This window comes from Rhinolophus sinicus, linkage group LG03 (assembly GCF_036562045.2).
Source record: "Rhinolophus sinicus isolate RSC01 linkage group LG03, ASM3656204v1, whole genome shotgun sequence".
NCBI lineage: Eukaryota > Metazoa > Chordata > Mammalia > Chiroptera > Rhinolophidae > Rhinolophus > Rhinolophus sinicus.
In genome coordinates, this window is record NC_133753.1 from 24,458,960 (window position 1) to 24,473,839 (window position 14,880).

Consider the following 14,880-nt stretch of genomic DNA (forward strand, 5'->3'; position numbering starts at 1 on the left):
GCTAGGAAAGAGAGAGAGAGAGAAAGAATGGGGGCTAGCAAGAAGATGGCGGCTGGGCTGGCAAGTGTGGATGGCGGTTTGCGGACAGTGTGGATCCAGCCTCCAATCAGAGTATAGTGCCGCCAGAGAGAATATAGTGGTGTGGCTCCCCTACCTATGGCTCCGTGGGTGTTCCTTTTTGGCCTCACCATATCCTGCGTTCTTGTATGGGGAGTGGGAGCAGAGACCCCGCAGGCCTCCCTGCATGACAAATGGCGCAGCGAGCAGGGTCCCCCGCATGACAAATGGCGCAGCGAGCAGGGTCTCCCGCACGACACCCTACCTCTACATCAGGTCACATTCTGTGGTACCAGGAGTTAGGGCTCTGTCATATCTTTTTTAGAGAGACGCAATTCAACCCATAACAGAGACCTTTTAAGAAATCTAATAAAAGCCATGGATATTCTCTGCAGAAAAATATACATGTATATGTACACATACACAATTTTGTTTATAATTTCAGGAGATTCGTGGACTCTTAGGTTAAGAACCACAGCTACAGAATCTTTCCGAACAAGACAGACACTTGAACACTATCCACACACATACAGAAGCTTACAGCAGTGATTGCCTAAGGACTAACATGGATTGACTCCATCAAAGAAGCCGTCGGCATGAGCCCACAGGAGCTAAGCAGGGCTGCTGTGGACATCCCTCATTCATAGGGGCGCCAGGGGTAGGAACCAACGCAATATACGACATTACCCTGCAGGTTCCCTCTAAAGGTACGGTGTTATGAACATACAAAGGCAGGAAAGAGATATTTTACTGAATGAGGGTATGCTAAGATCATCAGAAAGCTTTAGGAAACAGAGTTGCCAAGAGAGTCTTTTCTTAAAGGGATAAAGCCAATGATATTCATTTTATTAAAAAATTTTAGTGATAATTTGGGTGAGATTTTTCTACCTCTGAATTTCTAGTATTAAATATTTCTTATAATTAAATGAAAATATACAATCTACAGTGAAAATTATTAATACAAAAAGGAAAACATTTTATTTACATTAATCCATTGATGTTAAATGAGGTTTAAAACTTGGCAATAGTTAAGATCCAACCACTGGGAATACAGACACTTTAAATTGCTTGTGTGCATGGCCCCAGCACACCTGTGTAGTCAGTAAGGCTGGAAGGAGCTCTGGGGTCCAGCAAAACGGCAGGAAGCAAAGGCTACAGAGAACTGGGAGTAAAACTGTAACCACCTGGGTGCAACATCAATGTAACTTGCAACATGTGAAGGACTGAAAAACGCTGATATGTTGTGCTATTTGGCTTTGAGAACTAGCATTCAAAATCATTAAGGGCCATCTGTGAACTGTAGCAATCAGGTGAAATAAGTTTGATTTCTGCTCTCTAGACATAACTTAAGATAGCAGTAATAATGGGGAGAGCAAACAGATTCTTCCTTCTTCACATTAAAGGTTGCTGCAAAACAAAGTTAAATTACAAAGTAAAGTAAGTATCATAAGGACAAATCAATGAAAATTTGATCATCAAGATACCTCTGAAGTTGAGATAAAGAATTGGGAATATTTGCAAAACCCTGTGGCAAATGATGCACAGAATCCTTTATTACAGAGACTAAGAAGTTGTACATTTTTAATTCCTCAGAGCTGCAAGTGTAGAACCAGCACCGAGTGATAACAAAAACTTAACTCTGCTGGGGGAAATAAGTAGACATTACCTGGAGAGCGTGGAATCCGAAATGGCCTTGAAGGGTAAAGTAGAAGTTTTCCAGATAAAACTGTAGGGACAGGCTAGGTTAATATTACTGAGTTTCCCCCCCAAAAAAAGACCTAGCCGGACAATCAGCTCTAATGCATCTTTTGGAGCAAAAATTAATATAAGACCCGGTATTATATTATATTATACCTGGTATTATATTGTATTATGTAATATCATATAAGACCCGGTCTTATATTATAGTAAAATGAGACTGGGTCTTATATTAATTTTTGCTCCAAAAGACGCATTAGAGCTGATTGTCCAGCTAGGTCTTACTTTCGAGGAAACACGGTAGGAAGGTCATTTTGTGAAGGCCTGAGGAATCTGAATTTCATCATGTTGGATTCAAGGAACCAAAGAAGTTTTATATAAATACGAATATGACATGATTAGCTTTGTTTTTTTAATACACATCTGTGGTAGCAGAGGATAGACTTTTTCACCATTGAACATGGCAACTAACAATGCCACACTCCTAACAGATGTTCAATTAATACTTGTTGATAGACCGACTGATTGAAGCCTCAGGAAAGGGTCATCAGAATTGTAGATTGACATACAAACAAGGGTTAGTCCAAAAAGCCAATACTGGGTATTGACATAAAGATAAGAAAAGTACTTAAGGCTTGATGCTTGTTTTTTTTGTTACTGCTCAAAAAGGGGTGAGTATTATGATCTGTAACCAAATGATGCCAATTCTTCTTTTTCTACATTAATATGACTTTATCTGGCTTAAAATAGGAGGACAAAGCAAATCAATAACCTTATCTGGAGGAAATAAAGCCAAGTAAAATTGCATTTAAAACATCAATGTTTGTTTCAGTCTGTAAGTCCTTTTCTCGCTAGGCTGTACAGTCTCCAATCATCCCTGAAATATAAGTGATTGGGCTCTTTTGGACCCACCAGTTAAGGGGAGGGAACATTTATCTACCATCAATTCGTAGGACACTAATCTCCTTCCCACTGCCCTGATTACCAGCACGCAGGATGCTAGAGGGAAGGCCTCAACAGAAGCTTTAAAAATAAATAAATAAACCTAGCCCCTTCTGCTCCCGGAACACAGAAAAAATTGGCATTACTACAAGAGAAAGTGATCTGCCCAAACAAAAGCCCATCTGAAGGAGAAGCAAACCCCACAAGCTAGCCTGGCATTATTGCTAGGAAGATAGCATACTTGTTAAAAATGTATATTTTAATTTTCCGTATTGCAAAAGGCCCCAATTTGCCCAGGGATCTAGGTAAGCTGCCATTTTCTACTACGACAGAGTCTAATCTTTATTTAATGGATTTAGCATCTATCTTTACTAGAGTAGTCTCTAAGGAAAAGAGGAGGGGAGAATGAAGGGGCAGAGAAGAGATGATCAGATCCCCCCCTCCCCTTTTCATCCATTCGGCGCTCATGTTTGTGTTCAAAATTCAATTACCTCCTTATTGATACTTCACAGAGATATTTAAGCTGCAAACATGAAGCCCTGATTTCCCAAGGGGCCATGCCCCTCTCTATTTCACTGCTCTGCTTCCCCCTGGGTGAATTCCTGAGGCGTCCATATTAATAGGTAATCAGTCACAATTCATTTATTAAACAGCTAGCAAGGTTTATCAGCCTGCCCTGATTAGCCCGAAGAAACTACTGAATTCCTAATTTATTTATGGAAATGTAAGTGTCTTTTTGAATTCCATTCAGGAGTTGCAGGAGTGTTTCGGTCTTAGCATCCTGCAATCTAACAGGCTGCACAAGCAGCAAGCGGACTGCCCGGGAAGGAGAGGGGCTGCTCGCCATCAGGAGGCAAAGAGCCAGGGACACACACTGCAGAGATTCTTCTCCCGGCCACGGGATTTGGGTCCGCATAATCCTTGGATTAGTACTTATTTGATTGCTTTCTGTTTACATAAAAGAGTTTGAAGTGTTGTCACTAGGCAGCCATTACTACCCACTGTAACAAAAATCAATCTCAGGGATGCTGCTTTTGATTGGCAGAAAAGGGGCCCTTAATGGAGTAGAACTGAGGACCTCAGTGAGTTAAAAGACAATAATTCTTAGCAGCGTTAAAACCAACACCAGACTGGAATGCAAACTAAAACCACTAAAATAATACTTGCCAAGCATTTATCTTACAATAGTAACTAAACCAGGCCCTGTTTTAATCTTACACTGTTCTAGGCTGTAGTGACAAAACACTTTGCGTATAATTTCCACAATTTTAATCAATTCACTATTCACCCAAAATTGCCCATTACTAATTAGAGGCCAATACAGATTAAATAAAGTTCTTAGGAGTAACATTAGAACCCATGCTAACTGCTACAATAGGTGCAATTAGAAAAGAAACTGTTTTAGGAACATGGGCAGATCATATAACCTAGACTCTTGGTTTCATCCAGAATTAGGACTGGCTTCTTCTGTAAAAGGATAAAATATAAAGAACAGAGCCAATGTTTCAATGCCAACAAAGAATGCCGTTAATGCTTATCTTTGTGTGGGTTATCCAATATTTTCAAATCCTAATCTGCCTTCCTCATATAGTTCTCTATGATTAAGGGCAACCTCTCCATATAACCTAGTGTATGCAATGAAAGGCGAATCACAATCATGAGAAAAACATCAAATCCCAGTTGAGGGCTAGTTTACAATGCACCTGATCAGTTCTCCTTAAAACTGTCAAGGTCATCAAAAACAAAGCAAGTCTGAGAAACTGTCATAACCAAGAAGAGCCTAAGGGTAGATACGATTACTAAATGTAATTTAATTATGGTCTCCTGGCTGGGGCCCTGGAACAGAAAAAGGACTTAGGGAAAAATCAAGGAAATCTGAATAAAGTATGGAAAAAAAGTATAAAAAAAAAAACAAACCCAAGAAAAACAAAACCCACGAAGTTCATTAATTGTAACAAATGAATAATAATAATGATGATGATGATGAAAATTGAGTGTGGGTTATATGGAAACTCTCTTTCACAATTTTCCTGTATCTAAAACTATTCTAAAATTTAAAATTCATTTAAAAAACATAAAGTGACAATTTACAAACTAAATTAGAACATGGCCAAAACATGAATAAGTAATTTTTATATTTTTAGAAGGGAAGGTTGAAGATATACTTTTGAGAAATCATTTTTCATCGAAAACAATAATGTTGGAATATTGAAAGATAACATTTTTATAAACGAAAATTTTCATATATATTTGTTTTTATCTGACAGGAACAGCAAAAATATATTTAGTTATTAGCATAATAAGTTATCAGTTTTAAATGCATTCTCCAGAAAATGTCATCTCCATGCAAAATGTCAATGACTATTATAATTACAATAAATGGGAAAGCCCCTGAAGCTCACACACAAACACACACACACACACACACATAAATATACAAAAAAGAAAAGGCAAACCAGTTGTAATATTAAAATAAAATTATTTCTGGGAGAGGTGTCTGCAAAGAAAATCAATATATCCTCAAACCAAATATTAACACTCTCTAGATTGTGCTAATGTTCCTGTTCCTCTCCTTGAATTTGAATCATCAAGAAACGATTTGTATGTACTTTAGCTGAAGATGAAATACAGGCTCAAGTGTTCAAACAGGAGCACTGACTATTCCCACTCCAAAATTAATAATTGCATCCATTAGGATTCTGTTAATAACTCCAAAGCAGAACATCATAAAATTTTCTTGTAAGGCCCACTGTCTTTATCTGAACTATCCAATATATAAAAACAGTATGGCCTTGACTTCTATAATACTAGCTGTGGAAAAGTTCAAAAGGAAGCACACAGCACGGCAGGCACTGCATGACACAAGTATAACACAAGCAATTGCTGTGGAGTCAGGCAGCTTAAATTTGGTTCACAGATCGTGGGGCTAGCCTAGACCTTTGTGAAGTATAAAATGGGGCCAGTGGTCCAACTTACTCAGTGTAGTTGTGAGGCTTTGGGAACTACTGTGTGTCCCCGAAAATGGACAATCAGCTCTAATGCATCTTTTGGAGCAAAAATTAATATAAGACCTGGTATTATATTATGTTATGTTATGTTACGTTATGTTATGTTATATTATGTTATGTTAATATTATATTATACCTGGGGTCTTATAGTAAAACAAGACCGGGTCTTACATTAATTTTTGCTCCAAAAGACACATTAGAGCTGATTATCTAGGTCTTATTTTCGGTGAAACACAGTATACACTTGAAACATTTAGCATAGTACCTATTAGTTGGTAATCATTAATAATGGCTGTTGAAGATATACTTATCAATGTTTCTCAGCAGGCACCTGATGACTGCAGGAAGAAAACTTGAGAAAGCAAAAAGTATACTGAATAGTATAGAAACAACTAGAGTCCATCTGTCCAGTCCATTAACATCAACACACACCCTCAAAGATAACACACCCACCTGATGCACCTACAGGAAGGGGAAGCGAAGCAGTTATTCGTCACCTATGTTTCACAGATGAGAAAAAGAAAACTTAGGCAGGTTAAGTGATTTGCCCAAGATCAATAGCTAATAATGAGAAAAGTTGGGACTTGAATGTAGTCCTTCTGACTTCAACTGCCTAGTTTGTTCATTGGCCTCCCATTCTGTGTGATAGGCATTTTCAGTCCTCTCGTTGATAACTCTTGACTTATCTGAAATAGTCCTCTAATCCATGTCAAGTTCTTTACAACTAAAACAGTTACATAAGATTTCTTAAACTCCAGTGCTTTCATCAAGCACTACCATTGTAAGAAAATTTCAATATGAAAAAAGAAACTATTCAAATAGCATTTGATTTGCATTAAAATAACCAATAAAAACAGACTGGTCAATCACTTTAGTTTTTCTTTTAATTTATGCTCCAGCACATCCTAAACTAACCTCCTCATCAATAAATTCTGCTGACATCTTTGTCCAAAGCAGTTAGTCATTATCTCAATCTTGACAAATACATATTCCTAAATACAAGATGGAAAAGAAAAAAAAGAAAGTCACTGCCCTAATCCTTTCTTAATATTCTATCCATTAACACCCATTTAAAGTAAAACCACATTAAACAAACTTCCTCTTGCAGGATATCATCCTATGGTTTTATGTGGAAAAATATGTCCTCTAGATTTGTGGACTCTACATCTTGTTGCTTTATTCAAAATAGTAACACATGAAATAACAAATGGACGAAAACATTAAAATGATCTCTCTGGTCTACCTGTTCCAGCATGTGACTTTATTATTCCCACTGAGAAAAGTTGCTGAGAGTTACCCCCACGTACCCACATTTTAACTGAAACCATCAAAAGGGAATACTGCCACCTACTGAATCACATTCGTTACCATTCTTTATCACAGTGATACCTTATTTAATGACTCTGGGAACAAAAATTTTAATACTAAGGATGTTTATGTTAAAAGCAAACTTTTAAGGCACAAAAAGTTATACACATTCACAGCTACGCAAGACGAAAATACTCCAGAAAACAACTCCTATTATTCTCATCCAATTATGTAAGATCTGCTCTAAGCAATATTTTGAAATCTGGGGGGTTGGTTCCCTTCCTCTTCACCCTCCTCTTTCCTAACTGGCCAGAAAACTACTCATGTTTGATACCCTTCTTTCATGAGCTTCCCATATCAAACCAAAAAGGTTATGAGAGCTATTATTTCAATTTAAGGGCTATTTGACTTCAGAGTGAGTGAGTTTCAATTTTTATCTCAGCCACTATTTGTCTTTAAAAATATTTTTTCTCATTAAGTTTTTAAAGTATAACATACATGCAGAAAAATGTACAGATCCTAAGTATACATGCAAGGAATTTTGCAAAATGAACACATCTGTGTAATAACCACATACATCTATATACCATGTTTCCCCCAAAATAAGACCTAGCCAGACCATCACCTCTAATGCGTCTTTTGGAGCAAAAATTAATCTAAGACCCGTTCTTATATTATATTATGTTAGATAAGACCCGGTCTTATAGTAAAATAAGACCGGGTCCTATATTATAGTAAAATAAGACTGGACCTTATATTGATTTTTGCTCCAAAAGATGCATTTGAGCTGATTGTCTGGCTAGGTCTTATTTCAGGGAAACATGGTAGAGAACCATTACCAGCATCCCAGAAGCCTCCCTCCTCAAGCTCCCTCCCTGCCACCACTATACCACCAATGCAACCATTATTTTGATTTATATCACTATAGATTAGCCTTCCTTGTTTTGAACTTTATATAAATGATGTATAATTAGGTACTGTTTTGTGTCTAGCTTCATTTACTCAGTGTTATGTTCCTGAGACTTATTCTTGTCGTATGTAGCAATAGGTGTTCATTTTCGTGGCTATATAGTATTCTACTGTATGAATATATCATAATTTATTCATTCTACCTTTGATGAACTTTTGGATTTCTTCTGGTTTGGGTCTATTATAGTGCTGCTCTGGATATTTTTGTATGCATCTCATCTTTTGGTATACAAATATTTACATTTCTATTTCTAGAGTATATATACCTAGCACTGGAATTATTGGGTTGCAGGGTATAGATCAACCTTCGCAGATACTGCCTGTTTTCCAAAATGGTTGTACCAATAATCGCTTGCCATTTAAAGTCTCATATTTCACAGCAAAGGACCAATCTTTCAACTGTAAATTGTTCCCAGTTAAAAGAATATGGGACACTTGGAAGCACGTAGGAAGTCCTTAGGGGAAGAGAGGTCAGAAAGTTGTTGAGATCATAACATGAGAAACTCCCAGACTCTCCGTCCCCTCTTCAGGACTATGACCTAGAGTCCAGAAGTTGCTAGAACTCTATTTTGAGAAATGAGTCTGTATCCCATTAGGGTACAGTGGTACCTTAATACCAATTCACCCGCTAGTTTCTTCCATCCAGGTTCTCCTAAACACTCTCTAAACCCTAATCAATACCTCAAATTCCCAGATAAAGATATTGTACGAGTTTTTGAGCACCAGCTAAGTTGTTTCAGTTAGAACTCAGAGGCATTTTTATACCATAACTTCCTATTTGATTACATGGATGTGTTTTGAAGTAAAGAGGTTTCTGAAAAACAAGAATATTACTAGAATTGAACTGGAATTACTATAATGGGAACCCTTCCTCCGAGATTTCTCCGATTCATATATAACAACAAAGACCCTCGTCAGTAACGTGAGAATACGCTGCCTAACTTCCTTCATGTACTGATCAGGCCTAGTGCAGTCTTATCTCATCATGATGGCTCAACTTAAAGGCAAAAAGGAGACAGCTGCCAGAATATTTAATACCTATGAATTTAGAGAATTGCTCTACGTCAGTCTAATCATTTTGTAGAGTTATAAAAATATCTGCTACAAAAGTGGTGCTGTAAGTATGTGTCCTTATGTGCCTGAGGGTAATAAAACACTGCACAGCCCTGGGTCAAAGTCTGCCAAGCCAGAATTGCTATATATCAGTGTGGTCGGGAATTTTACAACTGTTCTGGCTAATCTTTTTTAAAAAAATCCTGTTTGTTTATTTAAATAAGAATTAACTGCAAAAGTAGCCAGCTGCTTTGGTGCTTCAACAATGAGTTGCACCTAATGAGAATTCAGCAATCGTCACTGCACGTGATAAGGAGGTTAACATTTAGCATGTAGAAGTCTAAAAAAAAAATCAATATATTTTTAAAATTAAGGGTGTTTGAGACTCTCATGGGTAGTACATCCATTCAGCATAGAAAGCAGAAATAATGGACATCATTGTCAAGCTGCAGGTCAAACTTACCGTAGGTGAGACGTGTTTGATGGTGGCTACTTTCTTATTTTTTTATTGCCACTTACAGGCTTAACCAGGTAAACCCAGAGAGGTTGCTGCATGGCCAGCTAGCCAAATTATGAGGTTAGGTTACTTTGTGTTCCGAGCAACTTAATTACTGGTTCATATGTGGACGAATAGACAAAAGACGGCTTTTATTGTACTAACAAACTGGGCTGCCAACAGGGGAAACGGCTATGAGAAAAAGAGGATTTGTGCAGGTTGATCAAATAGTAACTGCTACATGGAATGTTACATTTTACATGGAATCTTATAGTGAGGAGGAAACTAACTTGCCAATGATAATATATAGGATTTATTTATTTAATTCCAGTTTAAATATCACCTTTTTAGACTCTACCCAGCCACGTTCAGCTATGATCTCATGTCTGAACATGGTATTCAGGTGGCGCTTAGCACATGCTCCCATGTACTGTGATCTTTCCATGCATTTGCCTTGTCACCCACAGATTATAAGTACCTTGAGAGGAGTTTATGTATTTTTGACATCCAGGGTTTAGCACATTGCTTTTAAAAGTAGGCCATAAATAAATGTTTATTTATTATGATAATATCTAAATCCTAAGAAATAGATGTGGACCCTTGGTAGTGTCAGATGTTAAAGAAAGTACTAAGGATGATCAGGAGAGTATTTCAAATCTACTTCGGAAAAGAATAAAGAAAAGAGGAGAGGTAGATGGGCTCATTCATGAATTGAAGGAAGTAGAATACAAAATCAGGATACATTAAAAAAAAGGAAAGGCCTTCATTTCAGAGCAGGCCTATAATGGACTTCAAACTTTTGGGGGCTTCCTGGACTGGGTTTATTTCTTTGTTTTCTTCTTTTTCTCCTGTAATTTACTCAAAAATTGAGATATAATTCACATGTCATCAATTTGCCCACCCCCACCTTTTAAAATCGTGGTAAATACACATAACATACATTTTACCATCTTAATCATTTTTAAGTGTACACTTCAGTGGCATTAAGTATATTCATATTGTTGTGTAACCAATGTCCAGACCATTTCATCTTGCAAAACTGAAACTCTGTACCCATTAAAATAATAACTCCCCAATCTTGCTCCCCCGCCCTTAGCAACCACAATTCTACTTTTAGTCTCTGAATATTCTTTTTTTTTAAATTTTATTTTATTAAATTTATTGGGGTGACAATTGTTAGTAAAATTACATAATTTCAGGTGTACAATTCTGTATTACATCATCTATAAATCCCATTGTGTGTTCATCACCCAGAGTCAGTTCTCCTTCCATCACCATATATTCGATCCCCCTTACCCTCATCTCCCACCCCCCATGAATATTCCTTTTAAATAAATTTTATTGGGGAATATTGGGGAACAGTGTGTTTCTCCAGGGACCATCAGCTCCAAGTCATTGTCCTTCAATCTAGTTGTGGAGGGCACAGCTCAGCTGCTGTTTTCAATCTTTAGTTGCAGGGGGCGCAGCCCACCATCCCATGCGGGAATTGAACTGGCAACCTTGTTGAGAGCTCCCACTCTAACCAACTGAGCCATCCAGCTGCCCCTTTTAGTCTCTGAATTTGACTACTCTTGGTACCTCATATAAACGGAATCGTATAGTATTTGTCTTTTTGTGACTAGCTTATTTCATTTAGCATATCATTAAACTCATCTATGCTGTAGCATGTGTGAGATTTTTCATTCTTTTTAAGGCTGAATAATATTCCATTGTATGTATATACCATATTTTGTTTATTCATCCAGTTATAAACAGACACTGCAATTTCAAATAATGCTGCTGTACACATGGATGCACAAATATCTTTTCAAGTCCCTGCTTTCAATTCTTTTGGCTATATACCCAGAAGTGGAATTGTTGGATTATATGGTGTTCTATTTTTAATTTTTTGAGGAACCACCATACTGTTTTCCATAGTGGCTGTACCACTTTTACATTCCTACCAACAGTGCACAAGGATTCCAATTTATTCACACCCTTGCCAACATTTGTTATTATCCATTTTTTTATTATAGTCATCCTAGTGTATGTGAAGTAGTATCTCATGGTTTTGATTTGCGTTTCCATAATGATTAATCATATTGAGCATCTTGTATATGTTTATTGGCCATCTGTATATCTTCTTTGGAGAAATATCCTTTTCAAATCCTTTGCCCACTTTAAAAACTGGGTTGTCTTTTTATTGTTGAGTCGTAAGAGTTCTTTATATATTTTGGATACAAGCCCATTATCAAATAATACACAAATGATTTGCAAAAGTTTTTCTCATTCTATGGGCTGTCTTTTCACTTTATTGATGGTATCTTTGAAGGACACATGTTTTAAAATTTGACAAAGTCCAATTTATTAGTTTCTTTTTCTGCTTCTGCTTTTGGTATCGCATCTAAGAAACCACTGCCTAACCTAGGGTCACAAAGATTCATGTCTGTGTTTTCTCCTAAGAGTTTTATAGTTTTAGCTTTATTCTATTTTAATATTCATATATGGTGTGAGGCAGGGAATTCAAATTTTTTTTTTTTTTTTGCATGTGGATATTCAGTTTTTCCAGTACCATTTGTTAAAGAGACTATTTTATCCCCATTGGATGATTTGGCATTCCTGTCAAAAATTAATTGATTATAAATGTGAGGGTTTATTTCTGAACTCTCAAGTCTATCCCATTGATCTATGGATCTATCCTTATGCTCATACCACACTGTCTTGATTACTATAGTTTTGTTTTGAGACTGGGAATTCTTCAACTTTGTTCTTTTTCAAAATTGTTTAGCTATTCTGAGTCTCTTGTATTTCCATGTGAATATTAGGATTTGCTTGTCAATTTCTGTAAAATCAGCTTCATTCTTGACCTAAATAAAGTACAGCGGAAGTTCCTACATAAAGAAGGATCTATAGTCCTTACAAGGTTAATCATGCAAACTGGGATCTCCTCACTGCTTTCACCCACCAAACATCAAAGCAAACATACGCGGTAACAGCTCATTGTTACACACACCCATTTCACACACTGGTGGTGAACAATAAAAACAGAATCCAATGTAATCTCTAAGGACAGAATTATTAATTTAAAGAAAATAATTATAAAATATCATTTATGGCAAAAACCATGTATTGTTCTTTAACAGTGTCAAAAATAGTCTAGAGAAAATTAGACCGCAGCATCATATACAATGCTGACTAATGCCATTACACAATTGAATTTTTCTATACTCTACACTTGAGGAAAACAAGTTATTCTGAACAACTCATAATTGTTACTAGTCTCTTACTATTAAATTGTTTGTTTGTTTTTTTACAGTGAAAAACGTTTGTATTTAGAATTAGCCAGCTGGACTCAGTTTATATGATCCCAATTTTGTTGGCAACATCCAAAGCATCGTAGTCAGGGGCCATCGAACATATGCCTTCTTCTCTCCACCAGGCCTGATCAGGGTGTTGACCTTGGCCACGTCAATGTCATAGAGCTTCTTCACAGCCTGTTTGATCTGAGGCTTGTTGGCCTTGACATCCACAATGAACACCAGTGTATTGTTGTCTTCTGTCTTCTTCATGGCTGACTCTGTAGTTACGGGGAATTTGGTGATGGCACCGTGGTCAAGCTTGTTTCTCCTGGCGGGCGCTCTTCCGAGGATATTTAGGCTGCCTTCGGAGCCGCAGTGTCTTGGGCCTTCGGAGCCGCAGTGTCTTGGGCCTTCGGAATGTGGGTGACGTCCGGATCTTCTTTTTTGTGTGGCTGTGGACGCCTTTCAGCACTGCTTTCTTTGTCTTCAAAGCCTTCGCTTTGGCGTCGGCTTTGGGAGGGGCAGTGGCTTCCTTCTTCGCTTTCAGCGCCACCTTCGTGAAAAGCGTTTCTAAATCAAGTTTTTAATAGCTATAGGATTTCAACTATGAAAGCATGAAAGTCGATATAACCCAGGAGTTTACTTGCAATTTTGCTGAAGAACCAATCTGAGTAACACACACTGAGGGAGAAAGTCATTCAACTAGTTAGCGAGCCTAGCAGTCCACTCACCACCTGCATCCCGTTGTGGCTATGATATTCCCTACTAGTACTCTCATACGTGGTAAAAAGAATACTACGGAAACTGGAGAGGACTAAAAGTTTCTACAAATTTGGGATAAAAGACAGATGGACTACTTTTCTTGGGCTGGCTCAGATCTATGACATGAATATATCCAGCAGTGTGTGGGAATGTTTTAGAAAGTGCACCAGCTTTTAGCAAAAACATTCATCAGTAGAGAGAAAAAAAATACTTTAGTGAAAGCTAAAAAGGCAGTGAGGATGATACAGGAAACAAAGGACTCATGACCACAATGTGACTTAGGAGAAAATGTGACGTTAAAGTGTTCATTATGACTTGTTATAAGTCATAACAAGAAATTGTTTCATATAAATAAAACTGACTTAAACTAAAAGAAAATGCCTTTGTAAACATGAATCATGAAAGAGGAAAGGTGAACGGGATCAAATATATGGTGATGGAAAGAGAATTGACTCAGTGGTGAACACACAATGTGAGATATAGATGATGTATTACAGAATTGTACACTTGAAACCTATGTAACTTTACTAACCATTGCCACCCCAATAAACTTTAAAGAAAAAAAAAAAGGTGAGCACCCATTGGACAATAGCTATTTATCATGTACCAATTATGGTAAGTGTTGGGAATTCAATGGTGAAAAAACCAGATGCCCAGATATCCATAGAGCCTATGGAGTTTAAGATCAGACTGACCCATCTACTTTGTAGTAATGTACAGACTTTATGGAAAAATTAAGTTTGCCCTACTAATCTGAGAACTCCAGGATAAAAAGAATTCCTTTCCAAACACTGATAGGCTAATAAAAAAATCTTGAATACAGAACAACGTTTTTGGGGGGACTAATTTATAAATGCTTCATGCCAGAAATGGATAAATATCTAATTTCTCAAAAGCTTGAATTTCTGGTTCTCTCCATCATGGAGAATGCGTAAGGCCATCCTCAATGGTGATAGGTTGCAACTCTAAACCTGGAGGTGATATCCCTTCCCCTTACTCCTTCTGACTTTTCAACTGGGGTGTAAAACACAAGCTCGAGGCGTGTGACTTTACCACCTTTTCACTGACATCATGAAATGCCATGGACAAAGACCTCAAACTTGATAGCAGTCAGCCTTAGAAGAGGTGTATCCTTGTTTATGTAAGAAATATTACAGAACATCTTACTGACGATGAGGTGATCCAGAAGGGTACATGCTTATTGGCATGCCTTATGAAAGAGGACAGAGTATGACTTCAGGGAGATTATTTTCACAGGCAATGGAAGGGAGTATACCATTAATACTGGTGAGGCAAGAGGGTGGCGAAG

General features: G+C 37.4%; 1 protein-coding gene and 1 pseudogene across 2 annotated transcripts in view; both read right to left on the minus strand.

Moving 5' to 3' along the window:
* Positions 1–14,880, minus strand: part of LIN52 (lin-52 DREAM MuvB core complex component) — a 92,029-nt gene that overhangs the window by 35,387 nt on the left and 41,762 nt on the right. The window lies entirely within an intron of this gene.
* LOC109448389 (large ribosomal subunit protein uL23) lies at positions 12,793–13,392 on the minus strand (annotated as a pseudogene).